Source organism: Canis aureus, chromosome 1 (assembly GCF_053574225.1).
Source record: "Canis aureus isolate CA01 chromosome 1, VMU_Caureus_v.1.0, whole genome shotgun sequence".
Classification (NCBI taxonomy): domain Eukaryota; kingdom Metazoa; phylum Chordata; class Mammalia; order Carnivora; family Canidae; genus Canis; species Canis aureus.
The window spans coordinates 56,589,259-56,595,291 of record NC_135611.1 but is presented as its reverse complement, the minus strand read 5'-3'; the positions used below and the strand labels follow the sequence as shown (position 1 = coordinate 56,595,291).

At 39.7% G+C, this 6,033-nt stretch overlaps 1 long non-coding RNA gene across 2 annotated transcripts; it reads left to right on the top strand.

Moving 5' to 3' along the window:
- The first annotated feature begins 1,726 nt into the window (after nucleotides 1-1,726).
- Nucleotides 1,727-5,794, top strand: LOC144285522 (uncharacterized). Of its 2 annotated transcripts, XR_013353833.1 has the most exons (4): nucleotides 1,727-1,952; nucleotides 4,450-4,507; nucleotides 4,606-4,715; nucleotides 5,245-5,794. It is a non-coding gene; the product is annotated as an uncharacterized LOC144285522 (long non-coding RNA). The 2 variants fall into 2 exon arrangements; XR_013353827.1 differs by lacking the exon at nucleotides 4,606-4,715.
- Nucleotides 5,795-6,033: the final 239 nt, after the last annotated feature.

Sequence of the window (6,033 nt, the reverse complement as noted above, 5' to 3'; positions counted from 1 at the left end):
AAACTTTAAAATATTTTGCAAATGAAGTTTGCAAGGGAATCATCAAGTCATAAATCGCGTGCATAGAAAAGAAGGCTAATTTCATGCATTTATAATTAATTCTAAAAAATTATCTTTAATTTAGTTAAAGCTTCGACACGTCAGTAATGATGTCTCTGGCAATTTATTTCAAACGTTCTTTTCTCTCATGTGGATATTGCACAGACCCTTCTCAGAGCTCCTTCTGATTATCCAATCTTCCAAACATCTCAATGTATTCGTATGCTTTGCCCCCAAAAAGAGGCTGAAGATCTTCTATCCAAGTGGGTGGTAGGTTGGAAGGAAAAGCCCAAGCTTCCATACTTGGATGAAATTGGATCACAGTAAATCATATTCCATGAAAGAAAGCAACTAAAATCTTTCTCAAAAATTGTGATATTGTGATTTTTAAGAAGAAATATATATATTTGGTTTTTCTCCTGCTCTGGTATGGAGCTCCTAAAATGCTTGGGACTTCCCAAGTATTGAGAGTGACAAAGGTATCTTCTGTGGCATTAAGGAGGTGATTTTTGGAAGGCCTCTGCAGGTGGGAGCAGGTTGCCAGGTGAGATGAGAGGCTTGGAACCTTCCATCCCACCCCTGACCTTGGGGGAGGGGAGGGAGCTGGGGTCCAGTCCCTAGTGGCCAATGATTTCATACATCAGGCCTGTGTGATGAAGCCTCCGTAAAAACCCAAAGGACGGGTGTGGAGACCTTCCGGTCTGTGAACAGGTGGGATCTGGGGAGAGCACAGAAACTCCCTGCACTTCCCCATCCCCTGTCCTGTGCACTCTTCCATCTGGCCATTCCCGACTTACATCCTTTTATAATAAACCTATCATCTGGTAAGTAAAATATTTCTGAGTTTGGTGAGCCTCTTCAGCAAATTAATCAGACCCAGAACTGCCCATCTATAGCCAGTGAGTTGGAGATCCAGCTTCTGGGCTTGGGGCTAGGATCTGAGTAAGGTGGATGGTGGTAGAGTGGGGTCTGCGCTGCCCCCAGGTAGACAGGGCCAGGCCTGAGCTGGATTGGAAGACTCCCAGCTGGTGTCACAGGATTACTTGGTTGCATAGAGAAAACTCCCATACACAGGAATTGGGTGCAGATTTGTTAAAATTATATTATTACTTAGAGTGAAATGGACCCAAGGAAAGGAATGAAGAGCAGAGTGGTAACTGCTACTGGTCACTTACTGCTCAGCAAGGCAGCGGCTTCCACTGGGCGCCAGCTCCTCAAATCCCCATCATAAATGGAGTTCCCCAGTTTACTGTCCTGCCTTTCCTTTTTATTTTTTTTATTTTTATTTATTGGTTTTTTAAAAAAGATTTTATTTATTCATGAGAGACATGAGAGGCAGAGACACAGGCAGAGGGAGAAGTAGTCTCCCTGCAGGGAGCCCAATGGGGGACTCAATCCCAGGACCCCGGGATCATGACCTGAGCCAAAGGCAGACACTCAACCACTGAGCCACCCAGGTGTCCCCATTTATTGAGTTTTAAAGATTTTATTTCATTCACTTATTTGACACACAGAGAGAAAGGATGAGCAGGAATAGGGGAGAGAGAGAAGCAGACTCCCCACTAAGCAGGGAACCCAATATGGGGCTCAACCCCAGGACCCTGGGATCATGACCTAAACCAAGGCAGGTGCTTCACTGACTGAGCCACCAGCACCTCCCTTTTTATTTTTAAATCACCAGGACTGAGATAGAATTTGCATAAGGTAAAATGCACTCCTCTTGAGTATAGACTTGAATATATTTTGACAAACCTATGCACACATGTAAACATCATGACCATGAAGATAGAGAATGATCCCTCACACAGGGAATTCCTCAGGGCAGCTCTGTCCACCATGTTCTCCGACTGTCCAGAAACCACCGATCTGCTTTCTCTCACCTGAGACTAGAACTGACCTTCCTGGAGTGTCAGGTAAATAGAAGTATATTAGGTACACTGTTTTCTGTTTTGCTTCCTTTCATCATCATCAGGACTTGCAAAAGTATCTATATGGTTCCTGTATCAATAGGTCTTTGAGAAATACTTTCGAGTCCTAGTTCCCCATATGGATGTGCCAAACTTGTCTATCCATTCAGCTGCTGATGGCATCATATTTTCCCCACAGCTCCAAATATCATAAATTAAGCTTCTATAGATATTTGAATACGATCAGTGCTTTTCTTTCTATCGGATAAGAATCTAAGAAAGTAATTACAGGATTATATTTTAGGTGTATTTTTAACTCTATAGGAAACTATCAAGCTGATTTCCAAAAAAAAGGGCACAAATTTTCATTCCTACCAGGAGCAAATGAGAATTCTAGTTGTTTGTTATAACATCATAGCAGCATTATGAAAAATAGCCAAACTATTTGAGAGCCAAACTATAGAGAGAACTCAAACGTCCATCAACCGATGAATGGATAAAGATGTGTGCATATATACATGGAATATTACTTCACCATCAAAAAGAATGAAATCTTGCCATTTGCAACAACGTGGTTGGAGCTAGAATGTATTATATTGAGTGAAATAAGCCAGTCAGAGAAAGACAAATACCATATGATTCCACTCATATATGGAATTTGAGAAATGAAACACATGAACATATGGGAGGGGAATAAAAAAGGAGAGAGGGAAATCAACTGTAAAAGATTCTTAATGAGAGAGAACAAATGGAGGGTTGATGGAAGGAGGTGGTGGAGGATGGGCTAGATGGGGGATGGTCATTGAGGAGGCACCTGCTGTGATTCGCACTGGGTGTTGTAAGTGATGAACCACTGAATTCTACTCCTTTTTTTCTTTTTTACAGTCAAAGAATCAGTGATTTATTTTATTTTTTTTTTGAGATTTTATTTATTTATTTGACCGAGAGAGAATGTGTACAAGCAGGAGGAGCAGAAGGAGAGGGAAAAGCAGGCTCCCACTGAGCAGGGAGCCAAATGTGGGGACTCGATGCCAGGACCCCGGGATCATGATGTGAGCTAAAAGCAGATGCTTATCTGACTGAGCTACCCAGGTGCCCCCAAATCAGTGATTTAAATCCTGGCTTGGTCACTTGAGTCTTTTTTTTTTTTTTTAAAGGTCGCTTGAGTCTTTGACCTGTCATAACCTCAGTGAGCTTCTGGTCCGTCATAGGCATCTTTTTGAATTGTTGTAAATTGAACTCAGAGAGTATTATTGCATGTCTACATGCAAGGAACTATAGAAGGCACTGAGCTTATAATGTCTTTCCAAACTTCATAGTTAAGGATACAGACAGAACAAATCAGCAAGGAAAAGGAGGTACAAAGCGTAATGAAACCAACATATTGCTGTACACATTGGCAATAATATAAGCAAAGGACTTCTGGTCAGTGTAGCTACTGTTATGTACAAGTATGTGCACCTGGCTTTAAGCAGCAGGTGCAGTGGAGAGCAGACTCTGGATTAGGAATGGAGAGATCTGGATTCAAATCCTGACAGTGCTAATCATTTGTTAAGCAATAAAAATTATTTCTTTTTCTCCCCAAAACTTGATGCAACTTATTTCTTTTAATCCTCATACTCTTTGAAGTGGTCAGTACTATCATTGTTGCATATAATCGATTGGTTGTTGATAGTTGATTATCTCCCTTTACTAGAATGTAAGCTTAAGGAAGACCAGGATTAGTAGGAATTTTTGTCTCTTTTGTTCATTGAAGTATCCCAAGCACCTACACCAGTACCTGGTACATAGTGGGTGCTCAATAAATATTTGTTGAGCAAATATCATGCTAGGGAATTTGATCTTTCTCCTATGGGCAAGAGGGAAAATGTGAAAGTTTTGGTTTTGTGTATTTTTAAAAATTTTAATTATTCCTTTGTAAACAGGGAACTAGTCATCAAATATGTGTTTAACAATATAAGAGAGCAATGCTGCAGTATGGAAGCAGGTGTGGAAGATGCACAGGAGTGAAAAGAAACTGAGGAGACCAGAAAGTTGCTTCAAATTCTATTCCTGAAACCAATATTACCCTGTATGTTAATTAGCTAGAATTTAAATTTTAAAAAAAGTAAATAAAATAAAATTGCCATTCTTGTTGCCACTAAGCCTATCTTCACTGGTACTTCTTTTGCAGTGCATTTACACTCTTTGCTCTTCCTGATTTCTCATTTTTAATTTACTGATGATTTTGAGGAATGATCTGTGTTTTGCACATGAACGAGCAAAGTGAGGTCAAAATTACAGTTTTCTTCACAGGAAATAATAAACCCTAAAACGAAACAACAACAACAAAAAATAACTAGAAAGAAACCTATCTTAGATGTTAGGTCTGAAATATTTTAGTGAATCAAAAGAGGAAGCATAGAAAGTCGCTGTTTAGGTAAGACAATGATTAATAATTCAATTTTAGTTGTGAATGTGTGTGTGTGTCTTCATGATTTAAAATCTGTCCCCTGAAACATAGGTAGACACAGCACTCAGGGATCTGGAGCAGAAGAAGAACCCACACTTATGATTCTCAGGTAAAATAGTCATTTTGAGCTTTCATGGAGTCAATTTTCAGATCATTCTCTTCTTTCAAGCCTTCAGGACCTCAGGTTAACTTTATTATTTTTAACAGGATGATATTGCTTAGAAAATGGCACAGCCTTTGTTTAATCAAATCACAGAAATACTGTTGTGTTGATTGGAAGGCAAGAAGCTGGCCAGCAGGGAGCTAGTCTTTAAAGGGTGAGACCTCTTTGTCCTTAAAGTTCTCACGGAGTGCTTGCGGGACAGAGTGCAGAAATGTGGGAAGTTACATAGTGAAGCTTTTCGATATAAGTCCCAGATGCCTGTGATTAAGTGTCAAATGGATTACATAGAGCCCAGTTCTCTGAAACATCTGAGCCTGAAAAGACAGCCCTCCTAGCATTGGAGGGGAGCCTGCTGAGCAAACCAGGAGCCCCCTGGACTTCAGATCAGAGCCTGGACCATCCCACACCACTCTCAGGATGCTGGTGTTGTGTGACAGGCAGAGGAAGGGTGGCTGGGTCCATCCAGGATGGGAAATTCCAAATACGTGTAAAGCATTTGTGTGTAAGATACATCTGATTCAAAGGTTTCCATAAAAAAACTGTCAGTGATAGATACGCAGGGGTTTTCCACAACTTTGTAAAACTGCATAGAGCTAGCTGCAATGTTCTTGCTCTACTCCAGACTTAATAATCCACATAGTTGAGACCATCTGACTTCTTTTCATCTGTTTTTTATTTCACAGGAAACAACAAACATTTCACTGACAAAAACGAGTAAGACAATGTTAGAGCTTTAAAGTACCTACCGGACTACGACTTTCACTGTTCTGCCCCAGGATTTGAAAAATTGCTCTGCTAATCAATAGTGTGGTTTCCTTCCTTTGTTCTAATTGTTCTGATTTTCATTAAGTCCTCTAAGTTCTGGGTGTGGAAGCTTTCAGTGCTGTGGCTGCGTAAATCCCTGGAATGCTGAGGCTTCCCAAGAAGCTTGCTTCCCAGTTCATTTAATGATAACTCAAAAATGTCCTTTTAAAAAACAGCACTAATTAGAATCAGCTACAAATGGTGTACTTTTATTACATTCAATATTCCGTTGTATAAGAAATGAAATATGTATGTGCGCCTTATAATCCTTTCAGCCCACTTTATTATGCATATGTTAATAACATTGAGTTTAATCTATAAAATTTTTTTTCTTTGAGGTTTACAGCATAATATGAAAGCAAAATTTAAATAATACAAAATTCCCGGAAGTTTTCCCATAATGCATTAAATGGTACTTTGAACACACAATGTTTTCTCCTAATGGTTGTCTCTTGATGAGTAATCACAAAATACTGCTGAGATTGGCTTCTGGAATGCCAGAGTGAATGTCTCAGTGAACTTGCTTCCCCTCCAAAACAATAAAAATACTGGCAAAATGATTAAAATAAACCATTTCGGAATTCTGGTGATTAATCAAAGCAAGAGAATGAGCTGAAAATTGTCTATCTACGAGAACTTTCTGAACCATGGTTAACAGTTGGCTCTGC